Source organism: Vicugna pacos, chromosome 2 (genome assembly GCF_048564905.1).
Source record: "Vicugna pacos chromosome 2, VicPac4, whole genome shotgun sequence".
Classification (NCBI taxonomy): Eukaryota; Metazoa; Chordata; class Mammalia; order Artiodactyla; family Camelidae; genus Vicugna; species Vicugna pacos.
In genome coordinates, this window is record NC_132988.1 from 70,674,162 (window position 1) to 70,685,666 (window position 11,505).

Here is an 11,505-nt window from a genome sequence, read left to right on the forward strand (position 1 = left end):
AAACAAAAGAGAAAGCACAACAACCTTGCTTTATTTCCTTGCTGTCTCATAGGTCTCAACTTTTTAGTTCCTTTGCTGACTCCTCCTTTATATGATCATGAAATGCTGGCTTGTTCTAATAGTCTGCCCTTAGCTATCCTCTCTTTTCTATCTACATTTTCTTGCAGGTAATCTAACCCATCTCCAGCCCAGCCTCTCCACTGAGCTCCAGACTCAGGCCACTACCTATTTAGTCTCTACGTGGATAACTATCAGGCATCTCAATACCAACATGGCCAAAACAGTACCACTGACTTTTTTCCATGCTCCAGAATTCCCTCCTTTATAATTCTTTCTCATCTACCCAACTGGGCACCAAAACTAAAACTTATTTTTTTCCTTTTTTATCATAACCAGATTCCAATCCATAAGTAAGTTCTATTGATGGTGCCTCCAATATGTAACTCAAAAGCTTTAATTTTCAATGCTGCCACTCTGAGCCAACACACTGCCACCTTTCTCCTGGATTATTCAATCATCCTCCTGACCAGTTTCCCTGCATCTGCCTCATGACCCATATTCCATTCTCTCTGCAGCATCCAGGGTGATCATTTTAAAGATTGAATCAGATTTTGTCATTCTGTGATTAAAACCTTGCAAAGATTTTCAAGAGTGAACTAGAATAAAGTATAACCTCCTGGTGATGACCCACAAGATCCTGTCAATCTGTTCGATATTCATACCCTTCATTATTTCCTTCATTGGTTACATTTCATCTACATGGCCTTCTCTCTGGTTTTCAATCACTCCCTAAGCTCATTCCTGCCTCAGGGTTTTGTACTTGCTCCTCCCCCTACTTGGAGCACCTTACCTCAGACTTTCACATGGCTGCCTGTCCCCATCGTTCGGGTCTCAGTCCCTGTGTCTCCTCTCTCAGAGGCCCTCCCTAAGCAAGTCTCCATTAGTCACAACCACATTATTTTCCTCTAGGTCCATATCAGTATCTGAAGGGATCTTATTTACTTACACTGTCTGTCTTCCCCAACTACAATGTGAATATCTTAAGATATGGACTTATTGTTTGTTTCCCCGGGTACACCCAGTTCTTAGGATTTTGCCTGATACATGGAAAGCATTTAATTAATAATTGTTCAGTGACTGACTAACTGTAAAGTTGCAGATGTGGCCCAAAGGATTAGTTACTAATAATAAAACTTTTCTTGATAGTTGACATGATATTTTAGCTGGGACTAGAAGTCAGGGATATTTTGAACTGAAGAAGCACAAAGTGTAAATTGACAGTGATGGACAGAAGAATCATTGCAGTGGCTTCTTAACTGACTCCTTCTCTATTTGTATTCATAAAAAAATTAGCTAAGGTATCATTAAAGATAGCAAACATTACTATGTAATTATATTGTCAAACTCATGACCTATGCTGAAGCAAGTCATAGCCAGCTTCAGAAGACGTGATTAAAGAATTTCAAAATCTTTACATTATTCCCTGAACTTGGAAAGAAAGACAGTTGAATGGAATTTATGAAAGAAAATAAAAATAGGATAAAATTTTTGTTCACAGGCAGTATATGTTAATTAAATAGGAAATAATAATTGACAGTGTCTCAATTCAAAAATTGGCTAAACAAAATATTAGAACAATTGAAATACCTGAAAACATGATCTGGTAAAAGTCTCATTCTTGATTGCTGAAGTAAGAAATAGATCTATGAATTCCAATAGTTTTCTCTTTCTATTCCCATTAACCCTGATCCATTGCAAATTAAAATCTGGTAGGGCCCTTGTGAATAACACCTGAATTATAAAGCTTGGTTGATTTAAGGGTCTGAGGTGGTTTTCTCAAAATGTTTAAGAGAGGAATAATTAGAGGTCATAATTAGCAGAGATGGAGAAGATTCTTGAAAAAAAGAAAAATTATAGGTCTAGAAGCCTAGGGGTCTTACTTTGGACATTCAGAATTATTTTGGTAGAACATGACAAACATGACTTGAGGAGGAAGGTAGTTGTTACAAATCTATGTACTTTACTGGGAGGGTGAATCACACAGGGCTCTCCCGTCCTGGGGACAGGGATTATTGACTTAGATTGTGCATAAAACAAGATCATTTATTAATGTTTGGCTATTTATTTTGTAATTTTGTCCAGACAGTAGAGCTCAAGAGATAGGAAATTAGATAGGCCAGTAATTAAATCATGGAAAAATAAACGATCCTGGGGGTACTAGGTAGGTCTAGGCTCCAACAGACTTTGGAGGCTCACCAGAGAAGGGAAAAGGCCAAGGAAGTAGAATTGGTCTGAGCAGGCAGCGGGGATCAGGAACCAGAGAAAGCAGAATAAGTCAGCACCAGTATTTGGGCAATGCTGAGAACGGAGTGCATCTGAGAGCATCCATGGCTCACCCCCTGCCCCCTGCTCTGTATCCTGCCTAGACATGGACTTGCCTGGACTGTCCAGTTGTCAGAATGAGGCCAGAGGATGGGAGGTGAATCCAAGCCCAATTAACTCAAAAGAGCCAGTTATTTAAAGTACCTTCCTCAAGCATGGATTAATTAAATCATTACTTGTTTAAAAGTGGAAAACTTGGTCCACTGTTTTGTACAGTCAAAAAAGATTTCATGAGTTCTTTCTCTGCATTTGCTGTGTTAAGCCAGGAAGGGTAGCCTCTATCTGTATCTGCAGCCCCTTATTCCTGAGGCCACTGGGTACAGGAAGTGGCAAAGTGGTCATAATTTTATAACAAACTTAAAAAATACAGGCACTAACTTCCCTAGTCTCCAGCCAAAGAGAATTTCCTCTGCCTTTGAGCTTTCACAGCAAAATATCTGCCCTTTCTAATTACCTGCAGCTTTCTTTCCCTAATTATATTTTATTTTACTTACGTTTACTTAATTTCCTTTAGAACAGGATGATTGCTTGTTTTATTTGTATATCTCCTAAAATGGATACATGTATGCAGGTATGTAGACAAAGCTTACATAAAATAATGACTATCTGTATATTCAATATAGGGAGAGATGTACAAAAATGTTAAAGGTAAAATTGAGAGCTATGAAATTATAAGTGATAATCATTTCCTTTTGATTTTATACGTACTTTCTAAATCATACACAGGGACCATATCTTACATAACACATACCATAAAAGTTACTAAAAAAAAGAGCAGAGAGTATTACATTAGATTAGCAAGTATGCATTTCAATTATGAAGTAAGATTATATTAAAGGCTGTACACATGGAGGTTTTAAAAAACTTATTTTGGCTGGAAGAAGCAATAGAAAGTTATGTATTTAGCTCTAAAACAAAGCTGCTTTCTCTAAGCTCTGGCCCAGAACCTTGGAGTAGAGAACAGTTGTATACAATTATATCATTTCAAGGAAATGAGACAAAATATCTATAATTCTAACCATTATCCAATTCCTAGAAAACAGGAAAAGAATCAAGAAGAATATGGTTTCTGGGAAGCACTTGGCTCCATATTTTTTCTAAAGAATGTGCCTCATTTGCAGAGATGGTTAAAGTTGAGAGTTGGAGAATAAAAATGATCACTTTATTAAGTGATGTTGATTGCAGTTAGGAAATGTTTGTTTTGAGATACAAATACAAATGTATTACAGTGTTTGTATTTAAGACAGGACTAAACAGGATGTGGATGTGGATCAAACAACCAGACTTCTGTGTCAGTCCCACTGGGATCTAATTTGCAACGTCAAACCTTTAACGTTCTATTCATATTTACATGGCGTTAGTGCCATGTGCTTTATTCTCCCCAGAGTGCCCTCAGGGAGGTGAGAAATGCAGAAGCAGTAGGAGAAGCAAGTTAGTTTTAAGTCACTTCAGGACCCGAGGCATCTTGGCCACCACTCAGTCTGGGAGGGAGCTGCTTGGTCTGCCAACGGCATCTTCTGGAAGTGCTGCTGTGGGACAGCTTGAGGATTCTCTGTTCCCCTGGGTTTCCAAGACAAAATTCTAAGGTTGATTTCACAGGGACCATGACTCATTTTTCCTGGTCATCTGTTGGCTGCAAAAAAATCAGCCCTTTCTCCTGTTGAGCTCCATTTACTAGACTCTGGGATGATGATGGAAAAGTTGTTCTTCAGCTATCTCAGTTACTAAGACAACCCCATCATCTCTTAACAAAGAGACATTTTCATGTTCAACTACTGACGGCAGTGGCATTGGTTCTTTTGGTACCTGAGATGATGTTATGAAATGATGAAATCGCTACATTTGATAGCTTTAAAAGACTGATTTTGACAACAGAACCTAAGCCTCTCTAACACTAGACTTTAGTGCAAAGAGAATATTCAAAAGAAGTTTTCTCAGAGGTTGTACTTTCAATTGAACTTTACTTGACTATTTTTAAAAATCTAAATTTTTATATGAAGCCCATGTTATCTCTAACAATGCTAAATTCCCTGTCTGCACTGTAACCAAAAGTCTGTCCAAGTATATTGACTCTTATCACTGGATTTCTATTTCAGTGAAAAGTATAGGATGCTTCTTATTTTAGGAAGTTAAAACAAGTATCAAGTTTGAAACCTTGAATTGCATGTTAAAAAGACATATGACGTTTATGTTATACTATTTCAAATATAACTGAAAAAGTTAATTTTTTCTTAATCATTGCTGATTATTTCTCTCTCTCTCTCTCAGTTGACCCAAACATTTAATAGTGTATCACAAAATGTTGTAAGCATTAGAAATGGTAGTAAAACATTTGTATTCTAAAATGGACTTTAGGAAGACTAATACCTGATTATGTGAGATTAACAAATAGGTTAATCTCAAATTAATCTCAAATATGTTTAATAGATTTATCTCAGTTGGGGCTACTGTTTGTTGTTTAAACATATACCTATTGAGAAATATAAAATCAAAAAACTTGGTTTAAGTTCTAAAAATATTTATTCAGCATAAAGGTATATTTCCTCTTTGAAAAGTGTTTAGTGAACTGGTTCTATAATTTATTCTAAATGGGCTGGGTTATTTTATAAGTTTCTAGCTAAACTACACTAAACACAATCAAACCCCAGAGGACAATAACATAGTAAAGTTCAGTTTGGTTGGCTGTAGAATCCTACCTACAATTCTCCAGTCAATATCCAATTTTAAAGATGGGAGAATGGGGAATTGGATGAAGGTAATCAAAAGATAAGACTTCCAGTTATAAGATAAGTAAGTACTAGGGATGCAATGTACAAAATGATAAATGTAAGTAACACTGCTGTATGTTACATATGAAAGTTGTTAAGACAGCAAATCCTAAGAGTTCGCCTGACAAGGAAAATTTTTTCTATTTCTTTAATTTTGTATCTATATGAGATGATGGATGTTCACTAAAGTTATTGTGATAATAATTTCATAATGCATGTAAGTCAAATTATTATACTGTACAGCTTAAACTTATACAGTGTCCTATGTCAACTATATCTTGATGAAACTGGAAGAAAAAAACCAGTTCCTTCCAGCTCTAAAAAATATCCAAATAACAAAGTCCATAAATTGGGGAATTTTGACTCTGTAATTTGAAAACAGAAACAATGATAATATTAAACTAGGATCAACTGCAAACCATTTAAGGTTTTATCTAAAATAAAAAGATAAAATATCATCGATGGAAATACTTTGCTAGTCACACTTACTAAGTTTATCCCTTTCTCCAAGTTATCCACATTAATTAAACTATCAGCAACACTAACAAAAGTGTCCTTTAAATGAACTTTAATAAAGTAAGTTCACTTCCCTGTAATTTAAGAGATAAAGACCAATGAAACACAGGTATCATTCTTTTATGTTTCTTGTTCATAAACACAAATAAAAGTCTATATGACTTTAATACAAACAGTACAATATGTGTTATAATATAAGGACATGGACTATATGATCTAATTTTATCAAAGTTATTCAAGGGCAATCTCTCTTATAAAACTCAAAATCGATGGGTTTCTCTGCTATTATAAAATTAGTTTCTTTTCAGAAAGAACAGATTCGCATAAATGTGACTTTTCCAAAGTAAAAATGAGTGAGTAAAAAATAAGTTTGAATTTATGCCACCACATACCATGTTTGAAAAGTGGCCAGAAGCCAGATAATTTCATTGCTACTCAGAGGTAATGTTTTGTCCATTTGTCATCTGCTCACGTGTCCTGGACCCACTATCTGGAAACCAATCCATCTCCAGTTCCCCTATACAGTCTGGTCTGGCCTCACCAGCTCAGCTCACTGTCCCTGACACAGACCCTTTGGCAGAGCTGCAAATTTCTTAATGCTGATTTGAGGCACTATTTGTAGAAGTGTTTAATTCTCATCAAAACCCTATTGGCCAATCCTGCTATGATACTTATTTTATAGATGACAAACTGAGGTTTGGCTAGATTAAGTAACTTGCTGAGGGACAAACAAGGAAGTGGCAAAGGCAGGATTTGAACCTGTGGTTCTCCTGCTTCAGAATTTATATCCTTAACTCATGGACTCCCATTTAATTATGACTATTTTTTCATTGTTTGGTGCAGTCTTATCAGAAATCCTTTCCAAATTTTGTGTGGATGTGGGGGTGGGGTGCAGGGAAGTCTCTACTGATTTGTGGAAAATAATAAAAGTGTAGCTGAACCCTCAATTAAAAAGGCCTTTCAAGTCTGCTGATTGAATACAACACCCTAACCATAAGGATACTCAGAAAGGTGGGGACGTCATTCAGGAGTCTAGTGTCTTGAGGTTACTCTGTAAGCACAATTCCAGGTAGAGACTTTACTGAGCTCTATCTACCCCTGTTAGAAAAGGGAGGAGGGGCTGGCGGCCACACTTACCTCCAGGCCCTTCTTTCTTTCCCCTCCCCTCTCCCCACATGCTTACCTTGATCCGGAAAAGGTATAAGAAAAATCAAAAGGAAAAGTGTGTCCGGGTTTCGGTCTGCTCTGATACATGCACGCCTTCAAGTCTGGCTGCCTGTGGCTTCTGCTTTCTAATAATTTGCCCTTAACTTGACCTCGGGGAGTAGATTAGAGGGGTTCTTTTCCCTATCCCATTTTTCACCTGTTACTCACACTGCGAACAGGAGGAGAGTTTTAACCGTTGTTACTGCGCTGAACCTGCTCCGGAGAGTTTGTTCCCCTTGCTCAGTCGCCAACTCTGAGCAGCGTCGGAGAGTCGGTGCTCGCTCACCTGTCCGGGAGGTGGAGGTGGAGGTGCCGGTGGAGGTGGGAGCCAAACGCTGGAGGAGGGGCGGCACACGGAGCCGGAGCGGCTCGGCTCTGCGCCTGGCAGTGCCCCTCCGACGGATGATCATCGAGCCCAAGAAGCTGTTAATTATTACTCCTTTTCGCCACAGCAGGGAAGTGTTAGAAACCTGAGCCACTCCCTGAGCCTCAGTGCATGTTGGGAGTGTTTACTTTCTTTCCTAGGAGCAGCTGATAGGAACACTCCTTTGCTCTCTGTCACACGTCTTGAGGACAAGTGAACTGACATTCTGGTTAACGCTTTACCCACTGAATTGGACGGATTCTAATCGCTCCTCTCCAGTCTCCCCCGACTTGGGAGAAATAGCCTATAAGAAATGACACCAACCAGGACTGAGTGCCATTATTCACATCTTTCTTATTAACATTTTGTCTTTTAATTAGAAATTTCTTAATTGTTTCCCTCTTGTTCTTTTGCCACCTCCTTTCCCTACTGGTACCTTTGCCCCCACAGCAGTGGTCCCCACACCTCCGAGCGCCCCTGAGCCACCTGCGCGTGGTGTTAAACTCATACCCACGGGCCCGGCCGCCTATGAGACTCTGATTTAGTAGGTTTGGGATAAGGGGTGGGCATTTGTTTTTCTTTTTTACAAGTGCCACCGAAGAATCCAGTAGACCTCAAAATTTGAAATCTATTGTAACAAAAGTATACAAGAGAAATGAGTAGTAATTTAGTCACTACATACTGAACTGGATGTGGGGATTTTGCTTGTCCTCAATGCCTCCAATTTTAAAAAGTCTAGTTAACTAGACTTTATGGTGATCATTTTGCAATACATGCAAGTAGTGAATTATTATGTCAGGCACCTGAAACTGATGTAATATGTCTCTTAAACCTCAATTAAAAAGAAAGCACAGGGAACTATATCCAATACCTTGTAATAGCCTATTATGAATATGAAAAGGAATTATATGTATGTACACCTGAATCACTGTGATATACACCAGAAATTAACACAACATTGTAAACCAATTATAATTCAATTAAAAAAAGGAATGGATAAAAGAACTGACAATTTAAAAAAAAAGGGGCTACCTCTTTGAAGACTACCAAAGGCCAAAGCTTTTTGTTTTTATTTAAAATTAATAAAATCAGTCCCCAAAGAAGGAACCAGAGACTCAGAGACACTCAGATGACACATGCTGTGGAAGCAGTGCTTTTATTCACACACACACACACACACACACACAAATGCACCTTTTGGTATCAGTGGTACTTTACCTGTTTCTTATGTAAAGTAACCATGATAATTTTAAAAAAGGTTATTTTTACAATAAAGCCTCAGAGCCATCAAAAGGAATTAAATTTAATTCCTACAATGAGTTCTGTAAGCAGAGTTGATTTCTGGTGTCCTTCATGTTCAAATGTCAAATTAACAGATTGACCATCACTCTAGATGTGCAGGTTACCTGTTTGATATAGTACTTTAAGGATTCTCTATGTTTAAAAGGTCAGATGGTTTATCTAGTTAACTTGTGGTGTGTGTGTGTGTGGACCAGGAATGATCAGATTTATCTTTTGGGAGGCCATTTTAATAACCTGAACAAAATCAGGAAAATGGGCTTATTGGACCCCAGAGTTTCTACACCATCATGTATGAGGACAGTATGACTTGGCATTACCTGTGGGTAGTAATTTGATTGCCACGTTGGCCCCACAGCCCCCTAGAGTGCAACTGCTGGTTCAGACTGACTCTTGAATGATGACTAACAGGACCTGCAGAGTCTACATCTCCTAGGCTCCAGAATGTCTTTGTTCAAATCCATGCTCCACCCCCATTGTCTGCATTGTTTATTCTCAGTATCTGGGCAACTTTGTTTTGCCTTTTTTATCTGCAAGCATCCTTGAAGTCTTTATTTTGATTATTAGCTTCCAACTGGTTTCCTTTGGTTAGTTTCAGTGATTCCTTTGCTTTGGAGTACTTAACCTTCTGTAATTATTTGTAATTTTTATTTTGTAATGTAAAAACACATAATTACACATATGCAATGTGGAAAATTTGAAAAACATAGACACGGAGAGGAAAAAAATCACCTACAGCTCCATCTCTCAAATATAGTTATCAAGAACAATTTGGTAAAATTCTTTATTGACATAGTTTCCCTATGGATATTTACCAAAGTGCTATTATATTTGGCTTATTGTTTTATAATCTGCTTTCATCACATAAAACATATTATGAACAATTTACCACATGTCCAATCAGTGTTTTTTTCTTTTTTGCAATGTGATCTTAATTAGCTGTACTGTATTACACCATATGGATTATACCATTATTTATTTAATGTTCCTTAATCTGAAAATTGTATTACTATAAACAATGCTGCAGTGAAAGTTTATATGTAATTGCACACAACCACAATTATGCCTTTTAGACACTTTTCAAAAAGTGAACTTGCCAGGTTAAATGAATGTATATTTTTTAAAGAATTTCTCTCAAAAAAAAGTGTCAATTTTATACTCCTGGAGTAACTCCTGAATTATTTTTCTTCTTTTAAATATTTACCAATCTGAGAGATAAAAAAATAATATTCTATAAATATGAATATTATTCATTACTTCTAAGATTTTATTTTTTTTTATTTACTTATTTATTTATTTATTTAAATTGTCTTTTTTGGGGTTGGGGATAAGGCTTACTTTTATTTATTTATTTTTAACTGAGGTATTGGGAATTGAACATATTATGAACAATTTACCACATGTCCAGTCAGTGTTTTTTTCTTTTTTGCAATGTGATCTTAATTAGCTGTACTGTATTACACCATATGGATTATACCATTATTTATTTAATAATGGTATATTATTAATATACCAATAATACCAGTGGTCGCAACTGCTGAAGACTTTATGCAAAACTTTAAAAATCTTATGGGCTATCACAACTCAATCACAGAAGAAAACCTTCCATTGCTTGGTGCTAATGAGACTCTTGAGTCACAATCACAGTCAGATGCTGTTTTGACATTAACCCCTTTGGAGCTGGGAGTTGGGATTTCCCAACATTAAACGTGAACACATTTCGCAGAAGCTTTTAGCATCAGATTATCCGGACATTCACACCTAGTGTGAGTGTTGTGACTAAGTGAACTTGTGGCAGAAGACCAAGCTTTAAGGGATTGTGGACTTGCTGACCCTGACGCATTCATTATATTGTATAAGCACACGGTGGAGATAAATTTTAAACCGACATCTATTTGCTAATAACCGCCTCTCCATTACTAGTAGAAACTTGTTTGAAAAGTCAAATTTCCACACAAACCTAAACTGAATCTGGCCTATTTTCAGTAAAGTTGGGATGTCAGACCTTCCTTTGGAGCCTCAAAAAAAAAAAAAAAAAAAAAAGGACCTCATGCATGCTAAGCATGTACTTTACCACTGAGCTATACCCTCCCCACTGAACTCTTTGGATTGATCCTATATTTTTGCTTTTTGTTTATGTACTCTTTGTTCATCTTTTCTGTATTGGTTTATAAAATCTCTTTATATATTTATCACATCAATATTTTGTCATATATGCTGTGACTGTATTTCCCAGTATTGTTTGCCTTTTAATTTTATTTATGATAGACTTTTGACCTACAAAAGTTAAAAAATTTAAATAGCCAATCCATTATTATTTTCTTTATCACTTACACCCCAATGTTAAAAAGTTTCCCCATCCTTAAAGTATATATATATATTTTTTTTTCTTTTTCTTCTTCTAGTTTGTTTATTTAGTCTCTGCATCTCCACTGTCCCCTAGATTGGACCCGCATCACTTCTTGTGCAGATGCTACAAATGGCCCCCTAACTGGTCTCTGCCTCCACTCTTGTCCCACTATAGTCCACTCTCCACCTGTAGCCAGTCTCATCTGCTATAAACAAAAATCAGATCACAGTCCCACCTCTGATGTCTTTTGCCAAAAACCTTCCTGCTAGTCGTCCTCTGCATTTACGATGAAATCTAAACCTGAGCTCCTTCCCATGGCCTCCGAGGCCCACGTGATCTTGCTCTTCCTATCTCTGCGACCTTTCCAATTCTCAGTTCGTGGAGGACTGACTCTCTACTTGCAGCCTGGCTTTGAGTTTTGTTCCTGGAACAGACCAAGCTGGTTCCTGCCTCCTTGCCTTTGCACTTGGTATTGTCTCTGCCAAGAAAGCTCAGCTCTTGTCACAGCTGCTTTCTTTTCATTTTTCTGCTTTTTTTTCCTCAGATGTTACCTCCTCAGAGAGGCCTCCCATGACTGTTCTATTTAAATAAGTCTCCCAGTCTTTTGTTATCACAGTCCC

The 11,505-nt window shown here is 37.2% G+C and overlaps 1 protein-coding gene across 5 annotated transcripts in view; it reads right to left on the reverse strand.

The window, feature by feature from the left end:
* RASSF6 (Ras association domain family member 6) overlaps positions 1 to 7,323 on the reverse strand; it is a 43,426-nt gene extending 36,103 nt beyond the window's left edge. For 3 of the 5 annotated variants that reach the window (XM_072973248.1, XM_006212529.4, XM_072973236.1), the window contains exon 1: positions 7,041 to 7,323. The gene's annotated coding sequence lies outside the window, so the exon portion shown is untranslated. The remainder of the gene's footprint in view (positions 1 to 7,040) is intronic. The other 2 variants (XM_072973243.1, XM_015246356.3) reach the window with 2 other exon arrangements.
* Positions 7,324 to 11,505: the final 4,182 nt, after the last annotated feature.